Below are 19245 nucleotides of genomic sequence, written 5' to 3'. Positions count from 1 at the left end.
TGAAATGAAGAAATTCCTAGACAGATACAAACTACTGAAACTGATTTAAGAGGAAAAGGAAAATCTGACTAGACCTAATATAAATAAAGAGATTGAATTACTTAAAAACAACAGCGATACTTCCAACAGATAAAATCCCAGGTTCACGTCGCTTTGCTGGTGACTTCTAGCTAACATCTAAATAAGAATTAATACCAATATTTCACAAACCTTTCTAAGAAATAGATGAGGAGGAAGCATTTCCCAACTCATTCTATAAGGCCATTGTTACCCTAATACCAAAACCAAACAAAAACATCACAAAAAAGAAAACTACAGACCAAAATCCTTTGTATATATAGACACAAAATCCTCAACAAAATACTAAGAAAGTGAACCAAGCAGTATATAAAAATGATTATGCACCATGACTAAGTGGGATTTATTCCAGGAAAGCAAAGTTGTTTTAACATCTGAAAATCAATCAATATGACGCACCATTTTAATGGAATAAAGAACAAAAACTACATGCTCATCTCAATAGATGCAGAAAAAATATTTGACAAAACCCATTTCTTTTTCAAGATAAAAGCACTGAATAAAAAAGGAATAGTAGAGAGCTTCCTCAACTTGATAAAGGTCATCTACAAAAAACCCATAGCTAACATAATGGTGAAAGACTGATTACTTTCCCTCTAAGACTAAGAATAAGACAAGGATGTCCACTCTTACTACTTCTATTTAACATTGTAATGGAAGTTCTAGCCAGGGCAAATAAGTAAGTAAAAGAAAAAAATTAAAAGGGGCCAGCCCAGTGGCATAGTGGTTAAGTTTGTGTGCTCCACTTTGGCAGCCCGGAGTTTGCAGGTTTGGATCCTGGGCACGGACATACACGCCACTTATCAAGCCATGCTGTGGCAGGCGTCCCATATAAAACAGAGGAAGATGGGCACAGATGTTAGCTCAGGGCCAAGCTTCTTCAGCAAAAAGAGGAGGATTGGCGACAGATGTTAGCTCGGGGCTAATCTTCCTCACACACACACACAAAAGACATCCAGATTGGAAAGGAAGATGTAAAAACTCTATTTGTGGATGATATGATATTGTACACAGAAAATACTAAGGAATGCACATACACACAAACTATTAGAATGGGTCCAGCATGATTGCAGAATATAGGATCAATATAAAAAATCAATTTTACTTCTACACAATTATCAGTCAACAATCCAAAATGAAATTAAGAAAAATTTTCCATATATAATAGCATAAAAAGAATAAAATACTTAGGAGTAAATTTAACAAAAGTACAAGACATGTAGCAAAAACTATAGTTGAGAATTATTATTAAAAGAGTTAAAGAAGACCTAAATGAATGGAAATACATTCCACGTTCATGATCAGAAGTCAATATTGTTAAGATAGCAGTACTCCTCTAATCGATCTACAGATTAAATGTAGCTCATATCAGAATCTAGGCTGACTTCACTATTGAAATTGACAAGCTGATTCTAAAATTCATATGAAATTACAAGGGACCAATAATGGCCAAAATTGTCATGAAAAACAAGAATAAAGTAGGAGTACTCACATTTCCTGATTTCAAAACCTACTGCAAAGCAACAGTAATCAAGACAGTGTGGTAACTGGCATAAATATAGACATGTAGATCAGTGGAATAGAATTGAGTCCAGAGATAAACCCGTATATCAATGGCCAATTGATATTTGACAAAGATGTCAAGACAATTCATTGGGGAAAAGAGCAGTCTTTTAATAAATGGTGCTGGACCTTGGACAACCACATGCAAAAGAAAGAAGTTGGACCCCTACCTCAATCATATACATAAATTAACTAAAAATGGATCAAAGACCTAAATGTAAGAGCTAAAACTATAAAACTCCTAGAGAAAATACAGAGAAAATCTCCATGACCTTGGATTTGGCAATGGTCTCTTAGATTTGACACCAAAAGCACAAGAGAAAAACAAAACAAAAAATAGATAAATTGGACTTCATCAAAATGAAAACTTTTGTGATTCAAAGGACACTATAAAGAAAGTGAAAAGACAGCCTACATAATAGGATAAAATATATGCAAAGCATACATATGATAAGGGACTTGTATCCAGAATATATAATGAACTCTTACAACTCAATAATAAGACAAATAACTCAATTTTTAAAATAGGCAAACAATTTGAATAGACATATCTCCAAAGAAGATATACAAATGGCCAATATACACATACTCACTACCATTAGGCACTACTGAAGTGCAAATCAAAACCATGATGAGATACCACTTTACACCTATTAGGAATGCTAAAATAAAAAGAAAGACAATAACAAATATTGACAAGGATGTGCAGAAATTATAACCTTGATACATTGCTAGTTGAATTGTAAAGTGGTACAGACACTTTTTGAACAGTTTGGTAGTTCCTCAAAAAGTTAAACAGAGTTACTGTATGATCCAGCAATTCCACTCCTAGATATATACCCAAGAGAAATGACAAATACTTGTACACAAATATTCACATCAGCATTATTCATAATAGCCCAAAAGTGGAAACAACGCAAATGTCCACCAGCTGATGAATGGGTGAACAAAATATGTTATATCCATATGATGCAGTATTATTTGGCCATAAAAAGGAGTGAAGTACTGATACATGCTACGACATCAATGAACCTTGAAAATATTATGCTAAATGAAAGAAGCCAGTCACAAAAGATCACACATTACATGATTCCATTTATATGAAATGTCCAGAATAGACAGATCCATTGAGACAGAAAGTAGATTAACGGTTGCCAGGAGTTGGGAGGAGGGGGGTAATGGGAAATGAGTATGAAAGGGTATGGGTTTTCTTTTTGGGGTGATTAAGATATTCTAAAATTAGATGGTTACACAACTCAGTGAATATACTGAAAATCACTGAATTGTATGCTTTAAAGGGTAAATTTCACGGTGTGTGAATTACACCTCAATAAAAATTCTATTTGAGAACTTCTTGGTTTCTCCATTGCTCTCAGGATGAATTCCACCTCCTTAACATGACCTATAGGGTCCTGTGGGATTGTGGGATGTGGCTCCTCCTGACCCCCTCAGGTTCATTTCTTGCTTTCTCCACACCCAAACATTCAATGCTCCAGACTAATGACCCATCCCTGACCACGCCTCCCAAGCCCTTACCACTGCACCTTAGAGCTTGCTGTATATACAAGGTACAGGGTTTGAGCAGGGGCCTGGGAGTCAAGCAGGTCTGGGTTCACATCCTAGCTTTGCAGTTGCTGCTGTTTTCTGCACCACGCAGTCTCCTTGCCCTACAAAGACCAGACCAATGTGGCCTTCATCTCTGAGCACTGAAGGATGCACTGAAAGGCTTGATGACCTCTTACACTAGATGGTTCCATGACCTGCCTTTCCAACAGACTTTGCTAGAGATCTCTGGTTTACTAGATATTGGGAACTTAATCTAGGAGACACAAAAACTCGTTGGTTGGTGGTGGGCTCTCAAGCTGAGAAACCAGGTAGCATCAGGGGCATGAGATGAGTATCCAAAGGAAGCTGGCCCGGAGAGAGGGAGAGCATGCAGGAATGGCAGTGAGAGAGGGGCCGGCCAGGTGGCGCAAGCGGTTAAGTGCGCGCACTCCGCTGCAACTGCCCGGGGTTCGCCGGTTCGGATCCCGGGCGCACACTGACGCACTGCTTGGCAAGCCATGCTGTGGCAGCGTCCCATACAAAGTGGAGGAAGATGGGCACGGATGTTAGCCCAGGGCCAGTCTTCCTCAGCGAAAAAAAAAAAGAGGAGGATTGGCGGATGTTAGCACAGGGCTGATCTCCTCACAAAAAAAGAATGGCAGTGAGAGAGAGAGGAGAGACTAAGCAGCCCTGGGAGATGGACAGAGGAGGTCCAGGTCCTGCTGCACCTCTGAGCCTTTGCTCTATGAGATGCCCTGTATCTTTTGCATAATGTCCCCCTCTTCATATGAGCTTTCCGTTTTTTGCAAACCAAGTGGACCTCCCAGATACCCTTCTTAAACACTGAGAACATTCTTTCCTGCCCTTTAACACCCCAATGGGCAGCTGCCAGCCAAGTGTGTTTTTAGCCTTTTCTGCCAGAACCGTGGACAGAAGCTCTGTGGCTTGGTCCCAGAGACTAATAACACGCATTCTGCCATCATTCGTTACACTTCCTCTTTGAGCTCCTAAGATCCAAGGTTGTGCAGGCAATTTTCAAGCTCTAGCTCTCCTACTGGGGAACTCTCCTGGATGACAGTCTGGACCTTTAAATCCTGTATGCCCCAAATGGCATTACTCATCTCTCCCTTCCTTACGAGTCCCTCTAAACCAGCTGCCTGCCATCACCCTGCACTTTGAGGTTGTCATCCCTGGCCTGCCAGCCACCCAGGCGGGAAGTCTGGCTGTCAGCCTGACTCCTCCTCCTATCTCAGCTCCCAACAGTGCACCCTTCCTCCAAGGGTCTCTCCACCCAGACGCCTCTCCACTGGCCTCCCTGCCTCCAGCCTCTCCTCCTTGTCTGTTGTTCTGCACACAGTTGCTATATGACACTCCCACATACTGCCTTGACATCAGCTAAAGCAACTCACATGTGTCAAGCACCTACCGCAGGTTTGCATACTGTGCCGAGAACCTTACGTTTTAATTCATTCTCACAACAATCTCAAGAGGAGGCTTTCATGTTTTCCGTTTTATAAATGAGAAATTTGAGGTTCAGAGAGGTTAAGTAGCTTTCTGTTCTATCCCTCACTCTGTACAATAAGTCACAATTTAAACTCAGGTCTTTCTGGGTCCTGCTCTTTCAAGTATACTTGACTGGGTCAGGTCATTTCCGTGTTCAAAGACCTTCCTTATGTCTAGGTCCCAGAGACAAAGTCCAAAGCTTTTTCCTTGTCATTCAAGGCCCTCCATGAGCTGGCCCCAACCTGGATCTCCAACTAAATTGGCAGCTCGTTGCTCATGTTTTCTTTTGTTCCTCTGAATTTTCATTTGGCTTTTTCACCTCACATAGAAAAGTTCCCCTTCCTCTAGCAGGAATGGTCTCTGAAGTAGTGCCTGTTATGGGCTTTCCCTGAGTACAAATAGAATAGCTCCCTTTTGCTCTGCAATAGGAGAAGGGGTTTGGCAAATCCAGGACACGCTTCTTGGATGGGAGGGACAGGGGGTGGGGACAGGAGGGAAAGCAGGACATTTGTGATAACTGAACCCAGCAATCATTATTGGGAATGATTAGGATGTTGATATAATTTATGATCCAAACCAAAACACTTTTGAGAGTCAAAAGGGTGCTATTAATGCTATTAATAATTATACGGGACAACAGACAAAACCTGAGACTCCCCTAAGAAACCAGGACGTATGACCACCCTGGTAATTATCCCTTTTATGAAACCCAGCTTCCCAAGAGAGAACTCACTTTCCCCACCTCCATGGTAGCTCCCAGGTAGGCATGTGACCTGGGACCCCACAATCAGCCGCATCTACGAGAGGCTTCAGCTCCAAAGAGAACACCTGGAGGACGGACGTGCCATGTTGTTAGCAAGGAGGTGGTGGTGGGGGATGCAGGGCCTCGAGCTTTCTCAGGCAGCAGTGACAGAGTTGCCGGATGGTATTCCACGCTCCAGGTCTACAAAGCAAGCTTCAGTGCCTGCACCCTGGACAGCGGGACTGTATCTGCAAGTGGCCCAGCCACAGGATTTGAGTATTGTTCCTGCCAGTGCAGGAGACCAGCTCTCTGGGCTTCTTTGACATCTTTGAGCTGTCTAACAACTTTTGATACATTTGTTCTCTTTTTAAAACCAGTTAGAGTGGGTTGTGGGTTTTGACTCACGCAACAGGGAAATGTGTAGGTTTTTGTTGTTGTTGGCTTGTTTGATTTGTGTGTGTGCGTGTGTGTGAAAGAGGCAAATTTTCCCAAAAGCAGAAAGTGGCAGCCTCCAGGCTGTAGGTAATAGAGTTAAAACACTTTTGTTCACAGCCCTGGGCATTCCTACAGGGGCTTCTGCAGGTGCTCAGGCAGCAGTCTGTTCTTCCAGGAGAAGCAGCTGACTCGGGCTCAGCAGAGCCTGGGGCCTCACAGAACTCACTTTCCGTCTGGCTTTCCTGTCTCTGGCCTGCTCCTATATCTTCACTCGCAACTTGTCATTCTGAGAACTCTCTGTCAGCCTGTGGTGGGAGCCTCCTTGAGGGCAGGGTCTCTCCAGGGGCCCTTGCCCAGCCCACGTGTGCCTCCAACCCTGGACAGAGCTGACAGAGCCCTCCTGGTCTCAGGGCCCCAGGGCCGCCATCCTCAGCATCAGCTGAGTTAGGCCCTTGCCACGTCCTACAAAACCTGATTCAAATTCCTCCTCCTGCTCCAAGTCTTCCTCCTCCTGCTCCCCCAGCTCAGTGATCCCCTCCCACCCTGCTTTCACCCCTGCCCTCTCATAGCTCCCATCTTCCACCTAGTTAGCAGTCAATCACATTGTTTTGCTTACAATTGTACTACTCTCTCTTCTTTCAAAGCGATCGAATTTGTCCCGTGATTCTGTTTGGTTTCCCTGACTACCTGGCAAGCTCTTTGAGGGAAGAGATGATGATTTAGATTCCTAATTTGCCCTCCTTATTTTCCTTTGCAGCATGAACTGACTGCCCTCCTTGTAGGAGACGTTGGAAAATATTTGTTGAAAAAAAAAATAAACCAAGCCAACATGAAGTAGAAGAGACGGAGTGAGAAGAGCTTCTAGACTGTTTGCTTTGGTTATCTCTGCTTCTTCCATTATTGGCTGTTTTCAAGTACTCAGAGGCCCGCTGTCTACATATCACGTTCTGGTCAGTTTCTGCGTGCGTGCATGTGCGGAGGGCTCATCGCCTATGAAGTCACAAGTCACCAGCTCAGGAACGCGGCCTAAGAGGACCTGCTGCTCTCCTCCACTCCTCCTGGGGATAGCCGCTCTGTGGAGCAAGCCTGGGGCCCGTCTTCTGCAGCACACTGCGTGTCAAAGGCAGTGTGGGCTACAGTGTGTGAGCAGGGGCTCCAGAACCAGGCCCCCTGGGTTTGATTCCCAGCTCCTCCACTGCTAGCTGTTACACTTTAGGTAAGTAATTTAATCTCTCCATGCCTCAATTTCCTCACGTGTAAAACGGTGATGCTAATACTATCTACCTTATAGGATTGTCATGAGGATTAAATCAGCTATGATATGTGAAACGCTTAGAAGGTACTTATAAAAGTGCAGCTATGGTTATTATTATTATTATTATTATTTGCTTTGTGTGAGGAAGATTGGCCCTGAGCTAACACCTGTTGCCAATCTTCCTCAAGCAAAAAGAGGAATTCTCTGAAAGAGATTTTAACATCGGTGCCAATCTTCCTCTATTTTGTATGTGGGTTGCCTCCACAGCATGGCTTAATGAGTGGTGTAGGTCTGCAACCAGGAGCCAAACCCGTTATCCTGGGCTGCCAAAGCGGAGCATGCCAAACTTAACCACTATGCCAGCTGGCCAGCCCCGTATGGTTGTTATTAAAAAACAATAATGTTAGTACAGAAAGCAAAAATTTGTGTGAACAAGCGTCGTATAGAAAGATCACACAACAATGCAGAAATTACAAACTTCTTCAGCATGTGCGTGTACCTATGCCAACCTCAGAGGGAGACAAGAAGACTGAAGCCTGGTGACGGGGGCATGGAGGTGAGTCCACTTTCCTGGCCTTTGGAGACTCTGTACCAGATGACTGTCCAGTACTGTGGGCCTGGACCCTCCCCTTGTGCACCAGCCAGATCCACATTCATCGTCAAACAAGTGTTTTTTGCTCCCAAGTCACATTGGCTATTCCAACACAAAAGCAGCTCTAGTTTCTCTTCGGGAGGTTCTTTGGCCTCTCATCTGTCTTGCCGTGGCTCTTTGCTATGGATCCTCCCCATCTCTCATTTTTTTTGCTAGAGAGAACTCCCTTCTGATTTCAGGCCCATGGCAGACACTGTTAGTGCCAGTCCCTATCCAGTCGTCCTTTCCCCCCGAGCACACAGAAGACCACGCTTCCTGGCTTCTTTGCAGTCACGTGGAGACGTGTGGCTGGTTCTGGCCAATGGGATGTGAGAAGAGGTGACAAAGCACAGAGGAGAATGTGAGGTCTCCACACATGCTCTTCTCCTGCCTGCCGCAGCGACCAAGAGAACCAGGCTCCAGAGGGTGGCACCTCTGTCAGCCTGGGTCCCTGAGTGACCATGAGGAGCAGAGACCCCATGCTAACCCACAACGAGCATGCAGTGCGAGCAAGAAATAAAAGTTGTTTATGAAACCACTGAGCTTGGGGTTTAATTTGGTGCTGCAGTGTAGCCTACCGTATCCTGACTAATACAAGGACCTTTGGAAGAACCCCCTCTAGGAATTCACGGACAAGAACATCCTGTCTGCCCCCAGTCATGATAACTCCCTATGGCTCCAGCGGTGTCTACCGTCTGCAATAGCAGCTGAAGCCAAGACTCTGCTGGCTACTTCTTTCCCACCGCACTAGGGATTGCATTTGCTCTGTTATTACCTCGCTCCCTTAGATCCATTCTCCACCCAGCAGCCAAAGTGATGTTTTGAAAAAACACAAATCAAGTCAGACCATGTCACTCTCTTGCTTAAAGCCAGTCAATTCTCCTCCCTCCCCAAACCATTATACTCAGAACCAAATGCAGATTCCTTGCAATGGCTCATAGACCCCGCCCCCTCCTCTGACCTGGTCTCCTACAGCCTCCAGCCACACCTGTTCACACCTAGAGCCTCCTCACCTGGCTATTTCTTCTGCTGCTTGCTCGTCCCCCTTCTTATTATTCAGGTTTCAGCTCACATGTCCTCTCAGAGGGGTCTTCCCTGACCACCACCCCTCACTAAAACGCCCCTCACCCAGGCACTGGCTGCTCTGCTGCTCCTCTCTGTTTAATGCCTTGACAGCACTGATCACCATCTGAAAGCATCTTGCTTAAGGATTTATTTACCTATTTCTTATCTGTCGTCCCCACTAGAATATAAGCTCACTGAGGGCATGGGCCTTTCCTGTCTTGTTCACCGTCATTCCCCGGTGATTGGCACTGTACCTGTTGCATAGCGGATGCTCCGTAAATATTTCTTCCATGAGTGGATGAATAAAGGAACGAATCATCATCATTTTACTGCTGACCCAATGCTCCTTCAGAAGAATGCAAGGCAACTCTGCTTCCTATGAGCTGAGGAAAGGACCAAGAACAGTGGGTGAAGAAGCCCCCCCTTTCCAGGAAGGAAAGCCCCGTCTTGTGGCAGCTGTCTCTTCTGGCATGTTCAGTCCCTGGGATTTGGAGGTTAATTTGTTACTGTGGCATAACCCAGGCTGTGCTGACTAATGGAACTTTTAGGGGATTCTCCTCTCCCTGATCAGATTGTGTCTTCTGTGCCATCAGGTTGTGGACAGATAAACAATTCAACACAAGAATCACAGAATGTTAGTGCCAGAGGGGAACTGAAAGACTAAGATGGTTTACTTTCACAGATGAGGAAACTGAGGCAGCGACAAGGGAGGGAAATTGCCCAAGGCCTTTGGCATATTGGTTCGTTCATTTGATCATTGTGGTAGAGGTTTCCACTCTTGTGAACTACTCAGCATGTGTGCTCCACTCCTAGGAATTCCCCACCCAATGAGTCTTGATGGGACACAGAGCCTATCCCCCACTCAAGAAAATGAATGTGCCAAGGATTCCCTTTCCCAGGATCCCTTGCAGCTAGGGTGTGGGCACACGACACAGGCTCTGCCGAGCAGGCCACCAGCCTCAGTCTGTCAATCAAGAGTTAATAACATGAAAGAGTGGTCTGGGGGGTGAGGTGGGGGTGGGCAGGCAATAAGTTCAAGTTCCCAGAGGAGCAGGGGCAGCACTGCTGCTGGGGGGGTCACGGGTCTGTGGCCGGGGCTGGTGGTGGTCTCAGCTGCAGGGGCTTGCTCTCATGGAATGTGGAAGTGGTGTCCTCACCAAACGAGTCCTGTTGGGTGACTGGCCATTGTTCTGCTCTGTGGCCCTGAGCCTGGTCCTCCAGAACTTGCTGTGATTCTGTGAGCTGCTCAACAGCCCTCTAATAAGTTGTTTTTCTCCTTAAATCAGGCATGATTGGCTTCATTGCTTGCAACTAAGAATCCTGGCTGATTTGTTTATTCACCCACTTATGCAGTATATGCTTTTAGAACTCCTACTCTGTGTCAGGCACTGTGCTAGGTGCCAGAGCAACTAGTGAGCAAGACAGATAAGTGCAGTCCTCTTGAAGCTTACATTGTAGATGTAGACAAGAAAAGTACATTAAATTGCCACACATGCTCCACTAGAGGACATCCATGTTATGGGAGCATCAACAATCCGAGCTCATCTAGGGGTGGTGATAACAGAATACTTCCTGGAGGAAGTGACATTTAGGCTGACGTGTGAGTAAGGGTTTTCTGAGCGCAGGGGGAGGAAAAAGACAGCTCCAGGGACTTCGATGAGGGTCAGAGGTAGGAGAGAGTGCACAGCCTTCATTGTGGCTGGAGCAGAACATTCCGGAGAAGAGTGATACACGAGAAACGGCTGGGCCCTGATGGTGCAGGGTCTTGTCCCCCATCTCAAGGAGTTTGGAAGTCATCCTCAAAGCAAAAGGAGCCACTGAAGGTTTTTAGACAGGCTGATGACAACGCTGGGAGTGGCCCAGGTATTCTTTCTCCCAGTCAGCTCCTTCTCCTGCACCAGTCGCCTTCAATGTTTCAACAAAAATGGAACCTTGGTCCTGCAAGACACGGCTAAGGCAGTTCAACCCCAAAGAGGCAAGTCATACACACTTCACAATGGTCTCGGAGGAAATGCAATTTCTCTGCCTATTTTTCCCTGTGACTGCAGGACTGTTTGTGCCTTTCCAGTCCAAGGTGACACTGCCAGTGCTGAGAAAGTGCGGTGACATCGAGAGGAAGATTGAGGGGCACCGTGGCTGCCTCTGAAGGATCGCCCTGGGAGAGGTGGTGAACAGCAGTCTTCCATGCCTGCTGGAAGCTGGGAGGAGGGACACAGGCTGAGAGGATAAGACACGGCACAGCAGGCCCCTCTGGGGAGACAGGGGAACTATCCCCCCCACCCAGGCCAGAGACCTGCCGGGGCCTCCTCCACAGAGCCAGTGGACACCGGCAGAGGTGAGGGCAGGAAGGTGGGCCCTGGAGGGACAGTCCACCGTCTAAGGGCCTGAGCCCAGCACTGTGTAGCAAATTTGAGCTTAGTTCAGGGAATATCCATGTAAGGTGAAAGCTCTGGAGTCAGTCCGCCCTGTGTTCAAATTCCAGCACAGCCGCTACTCATTGTGTGACATCGGGCAAGTCGCTTAACCCCTCTGTTCTCATTTTCCTCAACTATAAAATGGGTATAATAACCATAACACCTACTTCAAAGGGTTGTTGTGCAGTTTAAATGAGACAACTCTGTAAAGCACGTGGCTCTTTGCTTCCGTGACCTCAAGGGTGGGGTATGGCAGCGAGAGTCTAGGGACCCGGGAGCGCAGCCGGAGCTCAAGTCAGGGGCATCGGCATCTCGGCTATGATCAAATGACTCCATCTGCAACTGGCAACTGGCCCTATGGGGACCAGGACACTGGTGTCTGCTCTGCCCCAAGAGAGGGGACAGGAAAGGGCTTGGTGGGTCCCAGAGCCTCAGTCGAGAAGGGCAGAGTTTGGGGCAGGCAGGCTCCTGCTCTAATGAGGGAAACCAAGGTACAGATTGAGCAAACCTGACGGGAGGTGAGGGAGACTGCACCACACGTCAGGTGAGGGGCCTTCAACCACAGCTCCTCGTTCATTCCTTCCTTCCTTCCTTCCTTCAGAGTAAGTTAATTGAGCCCCTGCCACACACAGTGTCTGGGCCCACGTTGGAGAGATGACAGTGAACAAGAGACCACAGTTCCTGCCCTTGGAAGCTTCCACTCTGGAGACAAGAGTAAATTACAACTACATGAGGTGACAGCTGTGCCAACGGAAGTAAAAGGTGCCACTGGGCACATGGGAGGGGACCCAATGGGGCGTGGGAGTCAGGGAAGTCTTCCTAGAGGAAGTGATGTTTTAGTTGAGAGCTGGAGGAAGAGTAGAGTTTGCCTGAGGAGGTGGGGAGGGAAGGGAGGAGGGTGTCGCAGGCAGAGAGCACAGCGTGTGGGGAAGACACGGCCAGAGAAAACGTGCTTCTTTGGGAAAGGGACATAAATCCACGAGGCCAGAGCTAGAGATGGGGGGGAGAAAGCTGAGGTGGCAGGACAAGAATGCCGGGCCGGGCACTGGGAGCCACGCTGAAGAGTTTGGACATTGCCTGCAGGCAATGGGAGAGTTGTCATGAGCTGATTTTAAATAGCAGGTGAGCAGCATTATGGGGACACATTCTCTAGGGTAGTGCAGTGAGCAACCAGCACAACTGTACGTGGTGGTCTTAGTGACCCAAGGGGCAGACGTTCTGAGTGTCCCTCCTGCCTGGGTCACCATGTGCTCAGGGCATGGGTGTGGTTGGAAGGGCAGTGAGGGGCTCCTTGGACCCTCCAGAAGAGAAGCTGACAGCCACACAAGGCAGGGGGTGGTCCTCACGTGCCCCTCAGAAGTCCTGGAAGGTCCCTCTCCTTGCTGCGGTCACTGCTGGGTGGGGGAGGAGGACGGCTTGGGAAACCAGCTCCGCTGGAGCCTTGTCCGTCCTACAGTGGCCCCTACAGAAGTTGCTATGACGCTGGAGGTGATTGACTTCCGGGATCAAGACATTTCTCAGTTTGAAACCCAGTTTAAAAAAATCGATGTTTCACATTCAGCGGTGTTTGGTTAAAAAAAGAAAAATAGCCACAGCCTGTGCTTTCACGGCGGAAAAGAGTGAGCCCCATCAATTACAGTGGGGAAACAGCAGTGTCTCGCGGCAGTTTTGTTCCTTGTGCTCCAAAAATATTAAGTCATTTAGCCCTACAAACTGTCCACTTGGCGAGCGGCAACGTCTTCATTTGAAAAGCACGGGCTCCAGGGCCCCGAGGGCCGCACGCCTTCTCCCAAACCAGGAATGTCGGGGAGACTGGCTTCTCGGGGACCGGCCACCTGCCTGACCTGGGAGCCCTCTGCGGGAAGCCAGAGTTTCCCCAAGGCCTGACCTACATGCCCCTCTCAGGCTGTTGACCCGAGGCCCCAAGAGGCGCCCCCTCTGTGCCCCACAGCCTTCAGTGTCAACTTCAAGTCGAGCCCTTAGGAAGTGACAAGCGTCCATTCCTTCAGTTTCAGCCCAGGTCCACATGCGGCTCACACCAGCGTTCTCAACCCTCGTGCACACTGGAATCACCTCGACGCTCAGACCACACTCCAGACCAACTAAATCAGAGTATCTGAGGGTGGGACCTGTGTGTCGGTATTTTTTTAGGTTTTTTAGTTGAGTCCAATATGCAGCCAAAGTTGAAAACCAAACAATGTAGAAATCTCCTAGAGGGCTCACTCAGAGTCAAGTTCCACGCTTCAGATGCTCCCATTATTCCTTGTCCCAAGCCCTGTTTGCCTGGTGAAGTTGAGAATTTGAGACGAGGATGTCAGACGGGGAGATAAGTGGCTATTCTGGATGGCTCTCATTAGCGGCCATACTTTGACAGGGACACCAGGGTTCAGCCCTGCATGTTCAGATACTCCGTGTGCCTGCAGGGGATTAGACTCAGGGAACCAACTCCAACTGACTAGACTCACAGGAGACTGATGTACAAGCCAGTGGCCACTTATTATAGACAGATTGTTTATTTCTATGACCAGAAACGTTGAATTTGCCATTCCAGAGAAACTTCTTTAAGATAAAAAAAATATCTAGTGTGTATTTCCTTCCTATCTTTATTTTTCCTGTACGTATTTTTCTTTTTAACAAACTATAGTCTAACAATTCTTACAGTTTATTCAATCTTAAATGATTTCCTGTGTAACTATATAATATTGATAATCATCGTGCAAAAGTTCCATCGAGGAATTATACCCTAGTTTACTTAGCCACATTACATTTTTAGATATTTTACTACTTTCATAGTTTAGACGTGACGTCATACATGTGGTTATTTCCACGTTAAGCACATGTTCCTTAGGCTTGACCCCCAGAGGTGGGATGCTGAGTTGGAGACTGGTTGTCTCTGGGACCACCCCACATCTTGAATCTTCTCCCCACCGTCGTGCACGGTGTGTGTGAGACATGGTTGACTAGATCAGTGATTTCCTAATGTTCCAGAAGGTGTAAATAGATGTTACTGAGGGGGATGGGGAAGCTCCGTGGTCAAAGTTAAAATATAAAGTTGGGTTAAACAAAGTTACAATAAGTTTCTTTATATTAGGACCCCCGTGAGGATACAAAGTTGAGTTAAACCATGTTACGATAAGAGTTTTACAGCAGAGCCTGTCTGAGCCTTTTTTAAGCTACTGTGCATCCTGAGTCTTCAGGACAGGGCTCCCGTGCTGGGCATTTCCAAAGCTGCCTTGACTCTGGATGTCTTTCTAGGCAAGCCTCTTGTGGGGCCAGTTATCCAGGGAAGGCATTTGGGGAAAAGCCAGACTAGGAAATCTCGAAGATTCCTTTATGCTCTGAGGTTCCAAGATTTTTGATCCAAGTGACAAATCCAGTTTCTGCTGCCGGCTGGTAACTCCGGGGCTCGTTCTTTCGGTCCCTTCCCCTGGCACTGTCCTGCGCCAGGCCTTCACTTTCTCTCACTTGAATTACTCCAGCAGCCTGGTCTCCCGCCTGCCACCTCTGCCCTCCGCTCCACCCTCCACAGCTTGGCAGACGCACCTCGTCAACCTCTGCTCTGATCACGTCATTCCCCTGCTCACGGGATCACGTCCCACCTCCCCACCCAGCCGTCCTGACCTGCCTTCTCTGATGAAGTCTGCCCTATTCCTCCCATCCGCTCAAATACCGCATGAGCCTGCATCCTGTGCCAGGACCTCCATCCAAAGGAGAGCTGGCCTCTGGCTGCCCAGGGACGTCCTGAAGGTGAGCGGGGGGACAGTGAGGAAGCGATGGGGAGACGGGGCGAGAGCAGTGCAAAATTCCGCCCCCCTGCCCTCTTAAACTGGGTAAAGTCCAGAGGAGCAGAGGCTGCCTCTGGTGGGGTGACCAGTGCCCTGGGCACATGCTGCCCCATCTCCACGGCAACCAGTGTGTGAGGCCTACGTGACAGAGTTGCCAGCCGGGGCCTGGGGTCTCACCCCTTGTCTCCTGGAACCTGAGCACCTGAGGGCTCCTAGGCCCTGCCTCTGGCATCTACACTTCCCTCGCTCCTTCCTCTCTCTCCTGCACTCTCTCCCTTCCTTTTTTCCTACATTTATCCACCAACACATAATTATGGAGCCTCTCCAAGTGTGGTTCCTCACCTGGAAGATCAGGAAATGGGGGAGGCCTGGTCTCTGGGTTTCAGCCGAGCGTTTATGAGGGGCTCCCGTGACACACGTAGACCAGAGCAGTAATATTGGAGCCCAGTGATCACATCCCTACCGTGTTCCAGGCCTCTTTCATATATCTTATTTTATTTACTCATAAATCATAAAATGTCAGAGCTAGAAGCAGCCTTAGGGACTGTCGTTCTAGTGGTTTTCAAACTTGCTCTTGGCCACGGAACTTTTTTTTCCCTAAGTGAAACTTTTCTGCAGAAGCTCTATATACAAAGCACATAAAAGAGGGGCTGCTTTGGTTGACATCTTGTTGCACAGAGCTCACATCTTTGCTCCTCGGCCTCCCGTTGCCTTTAGGGGACGCTAGGACCCATGGAAAACCATTGGAAAGCCACTGATTTAGCCTCACCCCTCATTCATGGAGGAGATCTGAGGCTCTGAGAAGGGAGAGCACTTCCAAGGTTACGCAGTGAGTTAAGGCTGCCTGGACTTGGCCCTGGGTCTCCGGCCCCCAGTACGGTATGTTTCATGCTTTTCCACCCTGTCTGGGGCTGTGTGCTTGTGTGGGCAGAGCTCTGGCGGCCTCTGGCTGCAGAGGCAGAAGCCGGGCCTTCTGTTTACACTGTGACCCAGTTGTGTGCAAGATGGAGAGAGGCCCACTGAGCAGGTGGTGTGGGCAGCCCCATAGATGCCGTCGGGAGTGACCAGATGTGTGGGCACCAGACGTCCTCACAGGATAGCCTCTTGTACCATCAAGATCCACCTGACACAGGGCTGCAGCAACCCTGAACATTTCTAGCACCTGCTGGGAGATGGGCCTCCCTCACTTCCCCAGCATCAGCAGGCTGGCTTTATGCAAAGGATGGGAACTAGCTGCTCTTTGCCCTGGGAGTGGCTGACCCTGGAGGAGCTGTTGGCCATTAGGAAGTCCGGATTCCCAGCGCCCTGCCTGGGGGAGGCCCGCACAGCAGAAGCCTCCTTCTCCAACCTGAGCTGACATGTTCACCAGGCCTCCTCTGGAGAAATGTCAGTTGGCCGTGCATGTTGGGAGGAGAGAGCCGGGAAGTGTCAGAGTGGGAGGGAGGTGGATTCTTTGCTCATCTCCAAGAAACAGCTTTCTTCTCGGGCTCACTGAAAGGGTGCCTACGCCACTTACGTGGGAGGAGTGAGGGACAGCCAGACCCGATTCTGCTGAAAGGCTGACACTGTTTGGGTTAAGTCAGATTTGAGACTGGCTACAGAGGCCGGATGATTGTGGCTGGGAGGATGGAGCAGGTGTTGGAGACTATGATGGAGAGGTGAAAAGAAGCATTCCTTAGTCACTTCACAAACATGACCAGAGAAGGTTCTGTGTGTCAGACACTGCAGGGCACTGGGAACAAAGACAGACATAGATGCTTCCCTCAATGGGCTGCTTTGAAGATTTTCCTTAACCCCAGGTCCAGGTCAAGACCGTGTTATTTGCTCTCGGGGATCCTTGCGCTTTTCTTTCGTAGCACATGCCCCAGTGTGTAATTAGGTATCTGTGTGATTGTTCGCTTTCTGCCTGTGTCTACTTCTAAATTGCAAGCTCAGTACTGAGTCTTCGGGCCAAGTACAGTACCTAATACATACTAGGTGCTCACAAAATATTTATTGGCTGAGTAAAAAGAGAGTCGCTTTTGGCAATCACAGTGTGAGCTCCCTTGAAAGTCTCAAAATTTACACTTTAGAGTAAAGACTGTGCGCTCACAGATCACACACGGCACACGGCCGGTCAGGGGCAAGCAAGTGAAGAAACTTCTGGCTTACGAGACATAAAATGCTTTGATGGCTGGGGTGGGGCAGCATTGATGGCAGAGCCTGGGGTAGGTGGACAGCCAGGGAGGAGAGGGCTGTGGGTCTTATCACATGGAACCCCCGGCTTTCCTTCTGCCTCCAGTCAGATCCTTAGCAAGAGAGATTCAAGGGCAGTAATAGGATATGCTCGTGTCAGGAAGCTGTGGCAAGTTGTTCTGCTCATTTGAACTTTAAGGGAGAATTGGGGAAACTGAGGTCTCAACCCAGTAGATCATGCCCTATTGGCATCCAGATTCTCAGATGTGGGTGGGGTGTGGGATTGGCACTGTAGCTGTCTTGGGAGGGAGCAAAAAATCCTCCTGTCCAATGAGGAAAGCTGTGTGCCTGTAGCATCCACTGTTGTGCCCAGCCCCAGAACCTTCCTTTTCCAGCTGCTTCTTACCTCTGGAGCCTGCAGACAGCCTGCTGTGAGGCTGGGGTGGAGCGGGGGTGGGGGAGTCCTCCTCAGGTGGGTCTTGGCACTGACTTCCTAACCCCGGAAGCTCGGGGAAGCATTGAGACAGACATTTTGAGAGGAGGTGTGACACCTGGATATTACACACTGTAATGGAACCAGCCAAGTGGTAAATGTAGCTTTTAAATAGGTTTTGTGTTCCCCATTAACTGCCCTGATGTTGAGTAGCCCTGACAGCCTAGGAGAAGGGGCTGGTCAGCATCTTTCCCCTGACAAGGCCTTCTGGCTCCCCAGGGCTCTGAGACCTCAGCCTACCAATTCGGCCAGGTACCGGAAATTGCATGGACATGCTGGGGGGAGGGGGCAGCGTGCTTTCTTGAAGGAATTGGGTGGGCGGGCTGAGCCCAGGCTCCTATTCTCCTTCCACCCCTTTGTCGACCCCGCACCTCAGGTAGAGTTGACTATGGAGATTTGGATCCAGGTGTGAGGGTGACCTCCCTTCACTATACACATGTGGAGAAGGGGCCACACTGCTGAAGGAGTTGCTCAGTCTGGAGGTGTCCTGGGAACAGAATTACCCTCTAGAGTTTGAAGCACTTGAATGGCCAACTGGTTCTGACCTATTTAATGACCTTCTCTAGATGCACCTTCAGACTTGGTGCTGGAGACAGGTAGGTTCACCCTCAAAAGTCAAGGAGGACACACGGAGGTCATCTAAAGAGCCCAGAGACCATCCCACCAGGATGCCAGGCTCTCTAAAGCAAGGGCAATGACTGAAACCATGGGAGATTCTAGAACTCCATGGCTTATCCACCCTCATGGAGCAGCAGAAGAGATTATAATAAAGGAGCCTGTGGGATTTTCCTTTGGGAGAAAGAGGCAGGAGGAGCTAGGGAGATTGAGTCTTGTCTGGTAGCCGTGATCAAGGTTCATAGGTATGTTGGTGGCTCCAGAAGATGGAGGAAGCAGGATATGTCTTTGGGCTTGCAGGAAGAAAGAGTTCAGAGAAGGTTGATCTGGAGCAGAGAAGGGACACAGGGTTTTAGCACTAGGGTATTGAGCCCAGAAGAATGGGGGTGGGGGTGGGGCGAGGAAGTGTTTCTTAGCTTCCTAATCTCACCATACATCTTCAAAGGAGATTTTTTTTTTTTTTTTTTTTTTTGGTGAGGAAGATCAGCCTTGAGCCAACATCCATGCCAATCCTCCTCTTTCTGCTGAGGAAGACCGGCCCTGAGCTAACATCTATTGCCAATCCTCCTTTTTTTCCCTTTTTCTCCCCAAGGCCCCAGTAGCTAGTTGTATGTCATAGTTGCACATCCTTCTAGTTGCTGTATGTGGGACACTGCCTCAGCATGGCCAGACAAGCGGTGCGTCCGTGCGCGCCCGGGATCCGAACTTGGGCCACCAGTAGCGGAGCACGCGCACTTAACCACTAAGCCATAGGGCCGGCACCCAAAGGAGATTTTAATCAGCTGATCTCATACATGTATTGCCCAATTCAGGCCCTGGGTCCAGAGTATTTCACCAAAGGAGAAACATCCCCTTTATGTGCCTTCCTCTGAGTGAACTGCTTTTGCTCAGCCCTGGACTTGAGGTGGCAAAGTTATAAAGTCATGGAAGTTTATCATCAGCAGCT

This window comes from Diceros bicornis, chromosome 13 (genome assembly GCF_020826845.1).
Source record: "Diceros bicornis minor isolate mBicDic1 chromosome 13, mDicBic1.mat.cur, whole genome shotgun sequence".
Lineage (NCBI taxonomy): Eukaryota > Metazoa > Chordata > Mammalia > Perissodactyla > Rhinocerotidae > Diceros > Diceros bicornis.
This window is presented reverse-complemented; position numbering follows the sequence as displayed.